This window comes from Lepisosteus platostomus, chromosome 10, assembly GCF_059453375.1.
Source record: "Lepisosteus platostomus isolate fLepPlt1 chromosome 10, fLepPlt1.hap1, whole genome shotgun sequence".
In the NCBI taxonomy this organism is placed as follows: domain Eukaryota; kingdom Metazoa; phylum Chordata; class Actinopteri; order Semionotiformes; family Lepisosteidae; genus Lepisosteus; species Lepisosteus platostomus.
The window spans coordinates 2,501-19,813 of NC_142620.1; the positions used below are offsets into that span (position 1 = coordinate 2,501).

The 17,313-nt window shown below is 40.2% G+C and overlaps 2 long non-coding RNA genes across 2 annotated transcripts; both read right to left on the reverse strand.

Moving 5' to 3' along the window:
- Nucleotides 1–1,483: 1,483 nt before the first annotated feature.
- LOC148652967 (uncharacterized) lies at nucleotides 1,484–2,994 on the reverse strand. The gene is made up of 2 exons (XR_015941531.1): nucleotides 2,695–2,994; nucleotides 1,484–2,002 (listed from the first exon to the last, which is right to left on the reverse strand). It is a non-coding gene; the product is annotated as an uncharacterized LOC148652967 (long non-coding RNA).
- Nucleotides 2,995–9,856: 6,862 nt separating this feature from the next.
- Nucleotides 9,857–12,027, reverse strand: LOC148652968 (uncharacterized). The gene is made up of 3 exons (XR_015941532.1): nucleotides 11,817–12,027; nucleotides 11,326–11,377; nucleotides 9,857–10,960 (listed from the first exon to the last, which is right to left on the reverse strand). It is a non-coding gene; the product is annotated as an uncharacterized LOC148652968 (long non-coding RNA).
- Between the last annotated feature and the right edge of the window lie 5,286 nt (nucleotides 12,028–17,313).

Below are 17,313 nucleotides of genomic sequence, written 5' to 3' on the forward strand. Positions count from 1 at the left end.
TTACCCCACACACACAAATAGGTACTTACCACCTGCCTCTTCAATCTATGAAAGGGTGTTAAACATTACATCATTTCAACAAAACCTAAACAAACACTGCTCTTTAAAAAAAGAACTTGCATTCTAGCTCATTTGAAAATAAAAACACACAAAGGATGATTTCTCAAATCACTAAAAATACAGTACAGCTTAAAACAATGACATTGTATAACAAACATACCCACATTTCTCTGTCATCAATACAAATCCTCAAAGAGCACTCCCAGAAACTTTATTGTGCTCAAATTACAATACTACATCAGACAATTGGCAACATAACATTCAGTGAGCATTAAACTATTTCAGGAAATTGCATTACAATTAATTAAAAACAAAGTCTACAGTTAGGGACATTGCCCTTAACAATACAAAACAATTTACAAACCATTTTTCCCCCAACATAATCAAGTTCTTTACAATCCAAGAAAACACCACATTACAGGCTACAATGATCCCACATTCACTTGCTCAAAACAATGCACAGAACATGGTGGTATGGTTCTAGGGTTAGAAGCAAAGTTAACCCATAACAAGCTAACAACAGCAAGCCAAAACTGAGCTAAAAGCTATCCCTAACCCCCCCCCCCCACACACACACACACACACACAAAAAGGTACTTACCATCTGCCTCTTCAAGCTATGAAAGGGTGTTAAACATTACAATTTACATACTTTCAACAAAACCTAAACAATCAAACACTGCTCTTTAAAAAAAGAACATACATTCTAGCTCATTTGAAAATAAAAATACACAAAGGATGATTTCTCAAATCACTAAAAATACAGTACAGCTTAAAACAACAACATTGTATAACAAACATACCCACATTTTTTTTCCTGCCATCAATACAAATCCTCAAAGAGCACCCCCAGAAACTTTATTGTGCTCAAATTACAATACTACACCATGACAATTGGCAACATAACATTCAGTGAATATTAATTAAATAATTTCAAGGACATTGCATTACAATTAATTAAAAACAAAGTCTACAGTTAGGGACATTGCCCTTAACAATACAAAACAATTTACAAACCATTTTTCCCCATCATAATCAGGTTCTTTACAATCCAAGAAAACACCACATTACAGGCTACAATGATCCCACATTCACTTGCTCAAAACAATGCACAGAACATGGTGGTATGGTTCTAGGGTTAGAAGCAAAGTTAACCCATAACAAGCTAACAACAGCAAGCTAAAACTGAGCTAAAAGCTATCCCTAACCCCCCCCCCCACACACACACAGGTACTTACCACCTGCCTCTTCAAGCTATGAAAGGGTGTTAAACATTACATCATTTCAACAAAACCTAAACAAACACTGCTCTTTAAAAAAAGAACTTGCATTCTAGCTCATTTGAAAATAAAAACACACAAAGGATGATTTCTCAAATCACTAAAAATACAGTACAGCTTAAAACAACATTGTATAACAAACATACCCACATTTCTTTCTGTCATCAATACAGATCCTCAAAGAGCACTCCCAGAAACTTTATTGTGCTCAAATTACAATACTACATCATGACAATTGGCAACATAACATTCAGTGAGCATTAAACAATTTCAAGGACATTGCATTACAATTAATTAAAAACAAAGTTTACAGTTAGGGACATTGCCCTTAACAATACAAAACAATTTACAAACCATTTTCCCCCATCATAATCAGGTTTTTTTACAATCCAAGAAAACACCACATTACAGGCTACAATGATTCCACATTCACTTACTCAACATAATACACAGAACAAATTTACTTAACATACCACAACAATTTACTTCTTTTAAAAGTCCATTATTACTTCAGACAGGCTCCTCGACTCCATCCAGACACATGATTTGGTTGTAGAAAAAGTCTAAAGTTGAAACACTGGCAGAGGAAAAAGGTCCACTCAAAAGCTGCTCCTGATGAGGCCTCTTCAAGATGCACACCATTTTCACCTTCTGTTCCAATTCTGGTCAGGAAATAAAAATACTAAAAAATGTCACACTACAAACACCTCTCTTGGAAGATGGACACCATCTCCCACATCTGCACCACATGCAGACATACAGGTACCCAATGAAACAAAGATCTGGCCACCACCTCCCACAAAATGACCAAAGTAGAAAAAAAAACAACTTAAAGATTAGTTTACATTTATATTAAACATCAAAATAAAATACTTCAATTCATAACAAACCCTCCCCCAAAACCAAGAACTCCCTTCCCACAGAATACCCCTTGCAAAAAAAAGGAAATTGTGCAGTTTCCCCATTAAGAAACAACTAAACTACCTCCACAATCAAAGAGAAAGAAATGCTCCAACTTCAGTTTTACATTGTATAAAATAAAAACCATACCACCAACAACATACTTTACCTCCAGTACAATATTCACAATTCAACAAGCTATAAATGCCAGACATAACTATTTATGTCCCTAACCCTTTAACTCCTCATTCTTCTCCCGTCTGAAAGGAAAAACCATCATGTAATTATTCCAAATGTCAACTTGCCATCAAAAATTACTTTAGATATACAACAAAAATCAGTTACACACCCCAAACATACATCTCAGTTTCTCCAACTCAAATCTTCCCAGAACACTGACCCTGATCTAAAAATACTACCTTCTTGTCAACCCCTAAAATGTGTATTCTCTTACCTGCCATCCTTGTGAAAGCACTCATCCAGGATTGTATTGTCTTATTTCTTTGAATGCTTACAAAAAGCAAGGAAAATTAACAAATTCAGGTCCCAAGAGGTTTAAATCCTCATCTACCAGCCTTTGGAAAGCCATTTACAAAGGTCATCTTATTGAAGATAACCCATGGGTGAAAACATTTCAATTTAAAGATGCAAAAAAAAATCCAGATTTCAGTAGACATGTTTCTTCAGAGTCTTTCAAAGAAAGTCTAGTTTCAACTGAATATGCTACCTTTCCACCCAACACATACCAAAAACTTTCCCAAACTCACATTAAATATTCTAAACACCTCAAATTACAACCCAAAGCCAATAAACACATCAAAACCACCCACCTTTCCACAGCAGCCTTCAGGACATCACAGCTGCAAGCCAATAGCTCCTACCCTTACAGGAGCCGGAAACAGAATGACTACCAGCCCCCAGACTGTGTCTTTAAAACCCTCATGATTAACTCAGAGGTGTGGCCAATTCACCAAGAACCTATCCCAACATCTCCTTGAAATGGTCCATTTGCAAAGCCCTATTGTTTATAATGCAACACACACACGTTTCCAATGACTAAACAAGTATTAGCCAGCCCATCTACATGATCCAGCCATTCAGAATGCACGGGTGATAATGCTGGGGGTTACTTAGAGGATCAGGATCTGCTGGGTACCACAAGTTTTTACAAATACTCAGTTGTGGGACTACACTACTTTGTGGAACATTTGGACAGTCTTTAGAAGAAAGTTCAGTTTCAACTGAATATGCCACCTTTCCACCAGACACATACCAAAAACCTTCTCAAACTCACAGTGCACAAATATTCTAAACACCTTCAACCTTCAAACTTTTTCAAATTACTACCCAAACACATCAAAACCACTCACCTTTCTCCACAGTCTTCAGGCCACCACAGCTGCAAGCCAAGAGCTCCTACCCTTGCAGGAGCCAGAAACAGAATGACTACTGATCCCAATGCTGTGTCTTTAAAACCCTCATGATTAACTCAGAGGTGTGGCTAATTCAGCAAGAACCTATCCCAACATCTCCTCGAAATGGTCAGTTAGCAAAACCAAATTGTTTATAATGCGACACACCAGTTTCTAATGACAAAGTATTAGCCAGCCCATCTACAGATGGCCATTCAGAATGCATGGGTGACAATGCAGGGGTACTTAAGAGGTTCAGGATCTGCTGGGTACCAAAACGTTTTACAAACACTTAGTTGTGGGACTACACTACTTTGTGGAACATTTGGACAGTCACCAGAAAATGCCTGATTTTGAATCCCATTCAAAGGGGATGTTCAATCTTTTTTCAGTAATAGAAATCAAATTGTATACTGTGTATGACAGCGTGTTAAATATTAAAGTACTTAAAAAGTAGGTAGATTTAATAAAAACAAGATTGCTCAGTTGGAAATATAAAAATGTTTAATATTATACTGTAAATTAAAAACAGAAGCATAATGTAATATATAAATAATGTACATACAGTAGATGGTAGTGGAAGCTAAATAATAAAATGTACACAACAGTATTCCACCTTCTTCATACATATTTTTATGCATCAAAATCTTAAACTTGGTGACTTACAATGGATTATGGAAAAGTTTAAACATGTTGCTTCTACCATTATAAAGTTTATATACTGTACTTCATAAAAAGTCATAATGTTTTATCCTTTTCTAAGAATGTATAGTAAAAACACCACTTCCTGTTATTATAAAAAAGTGGTACTGAATTAATACCACTTGATGATAATTTTAATATGGAACTGTGATGTTTTGGAAACAATTTGACATTTAATTATTAAAACTTTTAGTGTCCCCATTGAGGTCATGGAAAATAGATAAGATCACTGCATTGGCCATATATGATTTTTTGATATTAGGAATTTGTCTTTTCATAGACCCCAACTTGCTCTCCACGAGACACACAGACAGGGAGAGATGCTGGGGGTCAGAGCACAGGGTCAGCCATTTTTACAGTGTCCCCAGAGCAGTTGGGGGTTCACTCAGGAGCCCAATGACATAGGACTCCTCTGCCAGCCACAGATCCTCAGCCACAGAGCCACTACACTGCCCCGAGGAAAAGGGGATTTCCTGGCTCATATGGGGATTGAACCCACAACCTCGGTGTTATCAGTACCACGTGCTTACCAATTGAGCTAACCAGGCCCCGAAAGACTGGTCATGGACCGTAATGTAGCATGCTCTACCCTATTTCATACATTAAGAATTTTTACAATCTAAACCTATTTTTAACATGCTTATGGTTTGAACATGGTGTGTCTTTTTTTGCAGTTATATAAAAATATAGTGTACGTACTATTTACTTTTTAATGAGACTGTTTATTAGAAAACAAACATGTGCCCTAAGCAGGAACTGAACCCAGATCTCCCAGAGAGGAACCCACCCCCCAAACGCACTACACCAACAGAGCACTTGCAAGCATTGCTGAAACAGACAGGTCAAAATGTACCGAAAGGAATCAAGAGTGAACAAGTCAGAAAAAATAAAAAAATTACAAAGAAAGTGGACTGCGGTTATACCATCAGTTATATAAATAAATCATATTTTGATCTATTAATATCATTACTAACTTTTTTTCTACATGATTCCATATCATATTCCCTACTAAGCAGATTCTAAAAAGTACACTTTTTTACTGGCATAAAAACAGCAAGGATTCATAGAAAATATATATAATTATATATTAAAATAGTATTTTAAACTACAAATATAGTCAGAAAGAGCACATCACAACTTTTCCAAAATAACTACAGTAAGTGACATAGTTAAAGACTGATGCATAAAATGTTTGTAAAGTGGAAAATTGTTGTGTACTGTTTATATAAGCTACCACTATCAGCCATGGACATTAAATATAATGTTTATATTCCTATATTAATATCTTTTATGATAATATGATCTTGAAGGACATTATGCTCCTGTTATTTTTATGCTCAGCTACCCCAAAATTTCCCTTTAGCTGTAAAATTCCATATTAATATTTAAACATGCACTTTGAATGCTTATTTCTGTATAAATCTCTTGATCACCAAACAGAGAAGCTCAAAAGCGAAAACAGGAAGAATCAATGAATAGCATCCCACTCATAAGATTCAATCAGTTGCACTTTATTTAACCCAAAAAATTATAAATTTAGAATCCATCTTCAAATGAATAGACCTATTATATTGAATTTGAATATCTTTTGATTTATAATAATAATTGCTTACACTTATATAGCACTTTTCTGGACACTCCACTCAAAGCACTTTACAGGTAATGGGGATCCCCTCCACCACCACCAATGTGCAGCACCCACCAGCCCACTCCCCACACACCAGTGCTCAGTGGAGAGGAGAGCAGAGTGATGGAGCCAGCTCATAGATGGGGATTATTAGGAGGCCATGATTGGTAAGGACCAATGGGAAATGTGGCTAGACACTGGGGTTACACCTCTACTCTTTACAAGAAACACCGTGGGATTTTTAATGACCACGGAGAGTCAGGACCTCGGTTTTACATCTCATCTGAAGGACAGCACCTGTTTACAGTATAGTGTCCCCGTCACTATACTGGGGCATTAGGACCCACATGGACCACAGGGTGAGCACCCCCTGCTGGCCCCACTAACACCTCTTTCAGCAGCAACCTTAGTTTTTCCCAGGAGGTCTCCCATCCAGGTACTGACCATGCTCACACCTGCTTAGCTTCAGTGGGTTCCCAGTTGCAAGTTGCAGGGTGATATGGCTGCTGGCTCTACTCTTGTTAATTTAATCTTGTTTTCAGCTATTCACTATAGCTGTCAGCTATGAAGGTTTTACCCCTCACTGGACTTGGTATATTCTGAGGGGGAGGAGCCAGCCCAGCTCAGAGGATAAAAGAGCAGACTCCCTGTGCCTCTGTTTTCATTCAAGAGTCCAGGAGCTGAGGAGAGTGGTGAGTACTGTTTCTTTACTGGTTTTGGGACAAATCTTTCATTTGCTGGTTAGTCCCATGTTTTTTCTTACAAACTTTATTTTAGAGAAGGAGTGCTTAGATTAAATTCACTTGGCTGCTCCTACAAAACTTTTGTTGAGAAAAGTACTTTTACTTTTAGCTTGATATTTAAGAACCCAATCTACTACCTTTTTTTGTAATAGCCTACTCATACTTGTTAAAGTTTCTACTGACTTTATAATTTGTGGAAACTTCCAAACAGCTCCATATTAATTAAGAGGACCTATTTCATTATCTTGCCAGCAGCCATATCACCCTGCAGCCCCCAGATGGTAGCCCACTAAAGCTAAGCAGACGTGAGCCTGGTCAATACCTGAATTGGAGACCTCCAGGGAAAAACTAAGGTTGCTGCTGGAAGAGCTGTTATTTGGGCTTGCAGGGGGCACTCACCTTTCAGTCTAGGTGGGTCCTAATGCCCCAGTATAGTGAAGGGGACACTACACTGTAAAAAGGCACAGTCCTTCAGATGAAAAGTAAAACTGAGATCCTGTGGTCATAAAAACTCCCAGGGCATTTCTCAAAAAGAGTAGGGGTATTACCCTGGTGTCCTGGTCTATTTTCCCATTGGCTCTTACTGATCATGTACTCCTAATAACCCCATCTCTGAGCTGGCTCCATCACTCTGTTCTCTTCCACAGTGAGAGCTGGTGTGTGGTGGGAGTTCTGACACACTATGGCTGCGTTTGCATCATGCAGGTAAGGCTGCACATTGGTGGTGATGGAGGGGACTCCCCATTGCCTGTAAAGCACTTTGAGTGGAGTCTCCAGGAAATCACTATATAAGTGTAAGCAATTATTATTATAATGTAATTAACTTTAAAAGGTTATAAGAAAAACAAGATAAGATACTTGAAAAACTGGAATTTAACTAATGAAATGGACTACATTATAATTTTAAAGGTCCTTAAATTCTGTGCTGGACTGAACCAATACACACTTTAACCTCTGGGATTGGAGAAAAAGACCCCTAAGCCCTAATAGTTTGAATAAACTGAGCACTTTAGCTACCGTACCAAAAACAGAAGCGTAATAAATCAACAAAACCTTGAGAAGTACAATAACTACTAATCTCCTATGGCTCATATGAGTATGGCACAACTAGAGTGACATTTAAAATCTTTCAGAACATAGCATGTCACAGTTTCCTTCAATTTAATTACATCTAAAAGCAGTTGAACTTAAAGCTGGATCTGGATCTGACCTTTTCATATAATTTCCTCTCACCCCCTTCAAAATAAGATTCACGTACCTATTGTTTGTTAGTCTGGAGGACTTTGGAGGCAAGAATGGGAGACATGTCACAACTGCCGTGATGGTCTGGAAAACACTACATGGCAAATCCTTGAGCTGAACACCCTGGATTCTTTTAAAAATGACGAATAAAAGGCTGCTGTGAATCAACTAGCAACCCAACAGTTTGACATGATAATTACTCATGTTAAACCAGACTATTTTTATGTACCCTATGAATGATACATACCATTGCTAAAGTCAATGTGCACATTCTTGCTCCTCTCCAGGACATCATTGTGGTTGTCAATGACTCATCTACCCTGTGCTCATAAAAATAAACACTCCTTACACATGGTCCTTGTGTCACCAGTTTATTTTTCTACACATTACATTTTATTTATGAAAACTAGTTCAGAAGCAGTCCAGGAGTATGGAGGTGGGTTAATTGCATTTTGGCATGATGAGACCTGAGGAATGGACTGGCATCCCACCCATCTTCATCAGTGCAGTGAGCTGTATGGTTAAACCATTGTAAATGGATTTATACCTCCTAGTTGGCAGTTATCAGTCATTTAAACCAGACCTCACTAACCAAACAATCTAATTAGTTTAAAACTGTATAACACTTACATTTTCTAGACCATTAACCTCTTTTGAATTTAACCCTTTGTACTGCCAGCATGGCTAGCAGTTGTCTCTACCCCAAACTGCAACCTCTACACAACTCCATACAATTCTGACAACTTTTTTCATAAATAAACTATTATATTCCCGCTGTTGGTCTACTCTGTAATCTTAAACTGCTGCAGCTATAACAATTTCACACTAATTACATAAATATTTCACAAACAAGGTGTTACAAAAATAGCACTTTCCTTTGCAATGCAGTCTCAATCTATACAGTATGAAATGGCTTGATCTGTAGCAGTACTTGTACTATCTCAGTCCCACACTTTTGTACCCCTTTAAAAGACATCAACTGTTACATTAAGAGAGATTTAGTAATGCCAGCAGCCCAATTCACCGCAAATACAATAAACCTGATATACTACACAACATACTTAAGTAAACTGCTTTTCAGACATTTTCACTTGAAATGGAATGGAAAACTGAAATTATACAGCAATTTCTCTTAAATGAAAGTGTATAGTGGGAGGCACCACAGACAGCACCAGTAAAAAGTCAACACCCCAGCTGAGGAGACAGAAGCACCAGTGTGAGCTTAGCTGGGAACAAAAACAATACAAAAAGTGAGAAAATAAAGTAAGCGACTGCCATGTTACCTACAAGCTGGGCTTAACCTATCTAATGGGGTCCAGCCTGGGGAAAAAACTGCTAGCACAGCAGTCACCAGACTGAACATTTGCTATTCAGTGGGGTCCAGTCTGTGCATAACAAGTTAGTGCATAAAAAGGTGCATGCATTTGCCTGCCCCTATGAAAGGGCATAAAGGGACAGGCAAAACAGAAGATGAAAACCTAAGACAGGTACAATCCTCAGCAGGATTGATGGTGCAAAAACACCATCATCCAGGGGTGGCTCTGCTCCTCTCAGAGGTTGTCCAGTGTGCCTTTATAGGACCTGCCCAGCTGGGGCTCATGAGCTGGAAGCCAGGACAGCTGGGACTACAAAGACAAGGGGTTTCCCTTCTACCAGGGCTCCACCTCCACAATGGGCCCACCCCTGCATAATGCCGCCCCAGCATATAAACAAATGGGAATAAGTGTGCATATTCATTTCTACACTATTTCACTATGCACAAATCACCCAGTGGCAAATTTAAAAACATTTAAAAACCACAAACTGCATTTCAATTCTGTGTTTTACACTGTCAATGTCTAAAATATATACCTTAAAGCTCACCTATTTTCTCCACAAATACCACAGGTTTTCATAATACAGGAATGTATACAAATGCTTAGATCACTAAAAATAAAATTAAAACTGCTTATAAACATCCTCTATGCTGAGGAATGTACCCAAAGAGTACCCAAATAAATGTTAAATAAATGTACCCAAAGATTGTGACCTAAATAAAACAATGTAGGGAAAAGCAGGTCCAGTGCCAGTATATACTCAATATAGCACCTTGTACAACCACAATCAGCATACAAGAAACAAAAGAAAACCGACTCGGTACATTTAGCCATTTTTAATCATCCCACACCAACAAAAATAGATTTTCAATACATGACATTTTCTGGCAAAGAATTTACAAAGCCACATAACTACATATCTCTTCTCACAAAACAGAACAAACAACCCCCATCTTTCTCCTACCTCATTCTGTAGGAAATCCCCTCCCATGACAAAGGGCTTTCTGTGCAGGTACCAAAAAAGAGCGGCACACAGCTAAACCAATCCCTCTTTTCCAAGTGAGTGGATGGCATTAGTTTTCCTTTTATTCATTTCTACCTTACATGCTCAATTCAGCTTTACTCTACAGCCAATGCAAGATTTATATACATGTGTGCACCCATGCAAATAAATCATTGCATGACCTTTGAGTCTCTCAAACTCTGCTTTTCAAATGGCCTAGAATGTGCACAACAGCTACAAAGTTACCAACTGCCAACTCTATCTCAATTCCAGCACTAAAAGTCACTTTGTCTCCTCCCTGCAAGGTGGCTCAGGTGCTGAAGTTACAAGCCATGGTCCTAACAGCCATTACAAGGCTGGTGTGCAGAGATTCACTTAGAGCTTCATGCAACTCTTCTTGTACCATGAATAGCACCTGAACCTCTTTCCTGCCCACAATTAACCCACCAAAGACCTCCCTCCCTTTCTCTGCCTTTGTTGTTAGGAACTTCTAAAGCAGCTTTGATGCTCCTCTGGTGAATCCATTGGCTTCTGGAATTGGAACAGGCACATGATTCCCCAAGCAGATCTTGGCAGACAGAACCCACTACCCAGTCTGCTGCGTCTGGGCTCCGGTCCTGGTGAACGTCCTCCCTTGGCAGCAAAGGCCTGATCATCCCCCAGACAGCAGAGAACCTCAAGAAAAAATAAGAAACTGGACTGAGTCCTCTGCACTAGTCAGAAATGGTCCAGCCAACATTCCCACTCCCAACACCAGTTTTGACCTAAACCGCCATAATGTTCAGTGCTACACCTTTTCAGAACAAACCAACAGAAACCCACCCTGAAGAGTGCAAAAGCAAAACCCCATGGTGCAGGACTCCTACCACAAGGGAGAACTTCAGTTATATTATCTTGTTTAAAACATTATTTCAACGTAAGTACACAAAGTTACAAATTACAGGTTCATCCTTCTCTAAACAGCCAGCTAACCAACTTATCCCTTCCCTCAACCCCAACAAACCCAAACAAAATAACCCAGAATGTTCTTGCCTGCTTACCCAGGACATAGATCCACTTGCTTCTCTTCCAATGCCTTATAAAGAGTGGACACTGAGAGAAGAAATAGAACTGTTAAAATTACAAAATCAAAGATTCTCAAATATTCAATTCTCCATGAAATGAACTAAAGATAATGCACGGCTTTCAGATTGTCCTACATTCCTCTGACAACAGGGTCTTTCAAGTCCATTTTAAGTGTAAAAAACGATAAAAGTCAAGAATAATATATGGAGTTTTTAGGATGTACTGGACTGTATGCTGCAACTCCCGTGCACACGCCAAAAGCTGCCTGCCCAATATACTCAACGTACCCCATTTAACATGATATGCAGTCTACACTAATGTACCTGAATGTACCCAAGTAAACCAATATATACCCGTAGTATCCAAATGTACCCGATTAAAACCCCATGTACTCAGTGTGCTCATTATGCTCAAAATGCCCCCATCTCTCTTCCTGGATGGAAAGGGACTCACCTGACCCACTCACCTGACTAGATCCTTTGATGTTACTGTTGACTTTGTCTTGGAACAAGCACCCCACTCCTCCAACAGATCTTCATGGAAAGGTCCCGGAGACCAGCACCATCTGTTCTCCACTCCTGGTGATAAAAGATCCTCCCTCTGAAGCAAAGGCCTGGTCAACCCTTCTGGCAGCAGAGAGCCTGAAAAGGAGAGAAATTTAGACCAAGTCCTCTGCACTTGTTCAAAACGGACAAGCCAGCATTTCTACTTCCATCATGGACACAGTGCAGCATCTGTCCAACACAGACCAACTGTAAAACACCCTGCAGAGAGCAAAAGAGAAAACCCCCAGTCCAGGGCTTGTGCCACAGGGGATGGGATCTATTGCAGTTCCTCCCCTGAGAGGAAATCAGTTCCTGTCCAACACCAATCAAGAGAACCTGGCTGACATGCTGTCTCCTCAAAGACATAACCAGCAAGGAGTCTGCAGTGGAAGAGGCTGCTGGTGCGCCAAGTCACTGTTGTACTGCAGTGTATCCAAAGTGATTTATTTACATGTGTGCACCCATGAAATAAATCAGATACAAAACTAATTCAGTCTTTGAGCCAGAATGACAGCCAGTCAAGTGCACGTCAGTGTGGGAGTGCTTCACCCAAGCAGGGAACAAAACCCAGAAGATAGCCAAAATAAAAAAAAAACATTTAGCACATTAAAGCATGACCTTATCCATCTGAAGATGTCCAAGAGCTTAACACAGCCTTCTCCAAAAGCACCTTTTCATGATGGGAAAAGAGTGAAACCCACCTCTGGTCCAGGGACCATGTCAAAAGACACTACCTTTGTACCTGCTCCAAGACCCATGGGCATCCAGGAATTTCAAGAAGGACAGCTTGTAGCATCTCTTCACTTTCCACTCTTCAAAGTGGAAGACTTCAATTCTCACAAATGGACATCAACAGGTCACACAGCTGGTATCCTTTTAGCCAGCCAGTGAGCTTCCTCTGAACAGGATTCTCCACGCCTGTCACTCCACACTATGCTTTCAGATGGCCAGGGACTGGGAAGCACCAATCATTGCACTAGTCTCATTTACAAACACAATCAACACCACTACTGACCAGCCTCATAAAAAGAGTTTAAGTTGTACCTCCCCTCTACTAACCTTCAAACTCACCTTTACCTTGGCCAAAAAGTTGCACTGATTGGGTTAAGAGCAATAAGCAGATCAGCATTAAAGATGCAGGCTATGGTCCAAGAACTTCAGGCAGTGAGATGATTGGATTATCGACCACCAGTATTCCCACCTCACGCAGAGGTTTGATAGTTGTGGCTGATGAGAACTTTGAGCAGGTGGATCACCTTGCCTTTCTCAGGACAGAACTAACCTCCTTTACTCAGAGCTGGGCCACTGGCAGAATGGCATCATGGACTCCTGCAGTGGATAGACACTCCTCCAAACTGTCCATCACAGAGCAGCCAAGGTCAGTGATTCAGGCAATAGCTGAAAAATAGGCACAGCCTTCCGCTTCCTTATAGTTCCATTGACACAGCAGATTTCCAGGGAACCTCCAGATCCTGTTGCAATATTCCATGATGACAGTTGTCACCAGCTTGCTGGAATTCACATGCAGTGCAAAACAAAAAGGATTAAAGTTCAGATTCAAATTCAGTGAATCCATCTCAAAACATACAGATGGACTCAACTCCACCCCCAATCCTGACTGATCACTGATCCTAACCTTAAACACTGGCCTCTTACTGGCCCAAACAGACAAACAATAACCCAAGTCCTTGCCCTGCTCTTGCTTCTCTTCTTGACAGCAGCTTGGAAGCTTCCTAAGGCAAGACATTAGAATTCTTCAACTTTGCTTCCCCCTCCCCACAAATACTCAGATCTTGAGGTCAATTTACAGAATTTAACTTTCTCCACATTCCTAAATCCAAGGAAATATGTTTCTTAATTCCATTTACAGTATTCCATGTGGACCTAGGGTACATACAAGCTCAATTAATGTACACCTAAAAACTACCAGTACAAAAAAAAGTAGTAACAAGTTTACAGTACAGCAAATTGACCTTCGAATTTTGTAAAGTTGTATATCCCATCAAAAAGTGGGACATTCACTTTAAAAAAAAAAGTCAACACACCTAAGGCTGCAGTAAGTTTACAGTCGGTTTTACATAAAGAACATTTCAAGTCCCCCCCCCCCCAAATTTGGGTTCCATAGCAGTACAAGACCAAAAACACCAACCATCTTTATTACTTAACAGCTGCAGCCTTGACTGGAACGCCATGAGGGGAAAGGTTTTAGAGCTTCAACATTTTAAACAATTGAAATACAAAAGCACAAATAGCACTAAAACCCTATTGCTGGCCACTGTATATAGATTTAAGCCTTCCAGCCACATCATGTTTTCTACCATCAGAGAGATCACAGCTTGTACATATACAAACGTTTGGTAAAACTAAACTTCACATTCACTACTCCGCTCCTTCAAATGGGTTCTAAAAATTGAACCAAATAGAAATGGTTTACTACCATAGTATCCTATACGTCACAAGTCAATACACAGGAGCCAAGGGCAAACTATGCAGTACTAAACAAAACACAATTAAACATCCAGAACAAGGGAGTCCTCCAGAAAAAGCACATTTTCATACTGCTCTCTCCCTTCTCACAAAGCACAGTACACAGCCAATTCCAGTCAGCATTGCTTTTAGTGCAGGAAATTAGAAAAATACTGTCTCACTGGGTTAAATCAGGAAGTCTGCCTTACACTAGACAGGAGCATAGTTTCCCCCGTTTTACAATTTACTTAATTCACTTCTAAATTTCAGTCAATGTAAGATTTAGTTACATGTGTGCACCCATGAAATAAATCTTACATACTGCTGATTCTTTTCCAGTGGTACCATAATACAATTTAGCCAATTTTTTCCCAGTGCTTGCACAACACTTCCAATATTTGGCACTCATTTCCTGATTAACCTGTGCTTCTGCTAGGGGAATACTGCCATTAAGGCTAGAAAACCTACAAAGAACTCCAGCAGCTGCAGGCTAAACAAAGGCTTTAAAATCAGGGTCCCCTCCTACCTGGAACAGTCAGCTTTGGCTCAACCAGCCAGGTGGCTCAGGTGCTCCTGGAAACAGTCATCACAAAGCTGCTGTAAAGACCATCAGTCAGAACAGGAAGCTGTTCCTACCTTTAAAAGATGCTTAAGTGATGTCAAGCCCAGAGCTGCCCCACACATGATCTCCCGTGGTCCCTTTTCCTGGTTGGTAGAGAACTCACTCAGCAACTGACTGGGTGCCCTGGCTGTTGTATTGGTTTAGAAACACTTAACTCCTCAAGCAGATCTTCACAAAAGAGAAAGCACCCAGTCTACAGTGTGCCACATCTGCATGTTATTCCTGGCAAATAAAGGTCATCCCTCTGGGAGCAAAGGCCTGGTCAACCCTTCCAACAGCAGAGAACCTGAAGTGGAGAAAGATTTAGATTTGAGCCTCTGCACTTAGAAACAGTAAAAAATTATTTACTTCCAGCTCCAGTTTTGTACTAAACTGCACAAATGTTCACAGTGCAGCACCTATCCAGGACAAACCAACGGGAAAAAATCCTGCAGAGAGCAGAGAGAAAACCCCCCACTCCATGCTTGTTGCCACAGGGGAGGAATCTAGTGCAGTTCCTCCTGTAAGAAGCAGTTTCTGTGCCAACACCCATCAAGAGAACCTAGCTGTCATGCTGTCTCCACAGAGCCTTAACCAGCAAGGAGTCTGCAGTGTGCCAATTCACTGTTGTACTGCAGTGTATCCAAAGTGATTTACTTACATGTGTGCACCCATGAAATAAATCAGATACAAAGCAGTAATTCACTTTTTGAGAGCCAGAATGACAGCCAGTCAAGTGCATGTCAGTGTAGAAGTGTAGCACCCAGAAGAAAGTCAGGAGAAAAAAAAAACACAAAAAGGCCTACACCTCATATTTAACACTCAATCATGATAGAAAATCACCAAAAGCTTCCAAAATCTAACACTGGGCCTATTCTAATGGGTAAAAAAGCACTCAATACTCATGAACTGGTTATTAAAAGCCACGTATATGGAAAATTAACCTACTCCAAGTGAAAAACATGATACAGGAGTGAAATTCACCTCTTCTCCAGGTACAGTGTCCTTCTAGACACTACCTTTGCAACTGTTCCAATAACCATGGGCATCCAGGAAATTCAAGGACTGCTTGCAGCACCTCTTCACTTTCAGCTGTTGAAACCACAAGACTTCAATACTTACAGGTGGGCATCAACAGGTCACACAGTGGGTATCCTTTTAGCCACCCAGTGAGCTTCCTCTGAACAATTCTCCAAGCCTGTCACTCCACACTGTGCTTTCAGATGGCCAGGGACTGGGAGCTCTGATCATTGCACTGTAGTTTACCTCACAACAATCAAAACCACTGCTGACCAGCCTTATAAAAAGAAGCAGCTCTGTGCACAGAAGCCCAAGGTTTCCACAAACTGTTCTGACAAGATCTCAACTGGCAACTCCACCAGCATCCTCTCTCCAGTGACTGTGCTCGTCACGATCTTCTTCTCAGAATAGGCACCTGAAGGAGACAAGGGAAGCAAAACAGTGATGACCACCCCACTCCCACCAAGAGGGGACCAGCACAAGTGCTGTACAGACTGATCCCAGCCTTCAAAGCCTCACACTAACCCTGACCTGTATCTCCCCTCTACTTACCTTCAGCTCACCTTGTTCACTGAGGGAAGCCCAAGAACACAAACAGCAGCACAGCTTTCTACAGTCCAGCAGGGACAGAAGCACCAGCATGTTGGACAGAGTAGGAGAGGGAGTAGGTTCTTCCTTGTTATCCTAATGAAACTGCTCAGTCATGATATAAATCCTCTTTCTTGTTGCTGGTTTGAGACCTAGAGAAAAAAAAATCAGTATTTAGTAACAAGAGTTTCATACACTAAAATCAGAACCCAGCTGTCACAGCTGTGATCATCTGTTTCACAACTCTTCAGAATCCTACAAGTAGAGGAAGAGACTCATTTCTATAGATGTTAGAAAATTTTAAATTGTCTCAACCAAAAGCAAATAGGAATTTCACAATAACCTTAACTTCACCCTATGCTTTCACAAACTTAAATTTCTTAAAGTTATTTAAAAAAGAACTATGAAAACCCTTCCAAACGTCTCTTGATTAAAAAAAATACATAACAAAACCACTCACCTTGCACAGTAACACCAAAAACTAACAACCACCAGCCCAACACCACAAAGCCTCAAGAGATCTTTCTCTTGCTATAGACAGAAACAAACAGAGCACAGCTTCCCAGGTTGCCTTGATATAAGCCTCACGATGACCTCAGGGGAATAGCTAATTCACCAAGAGCCAATCCTAACATCTCCTCAAAGTGCAAACACCAAATCCCCACCACTTCTAATACAACACACACCTGCTTCCTATGACCAAACAAGTATTAGCCAGCTAACCTATTGATCTCTCCATCCCA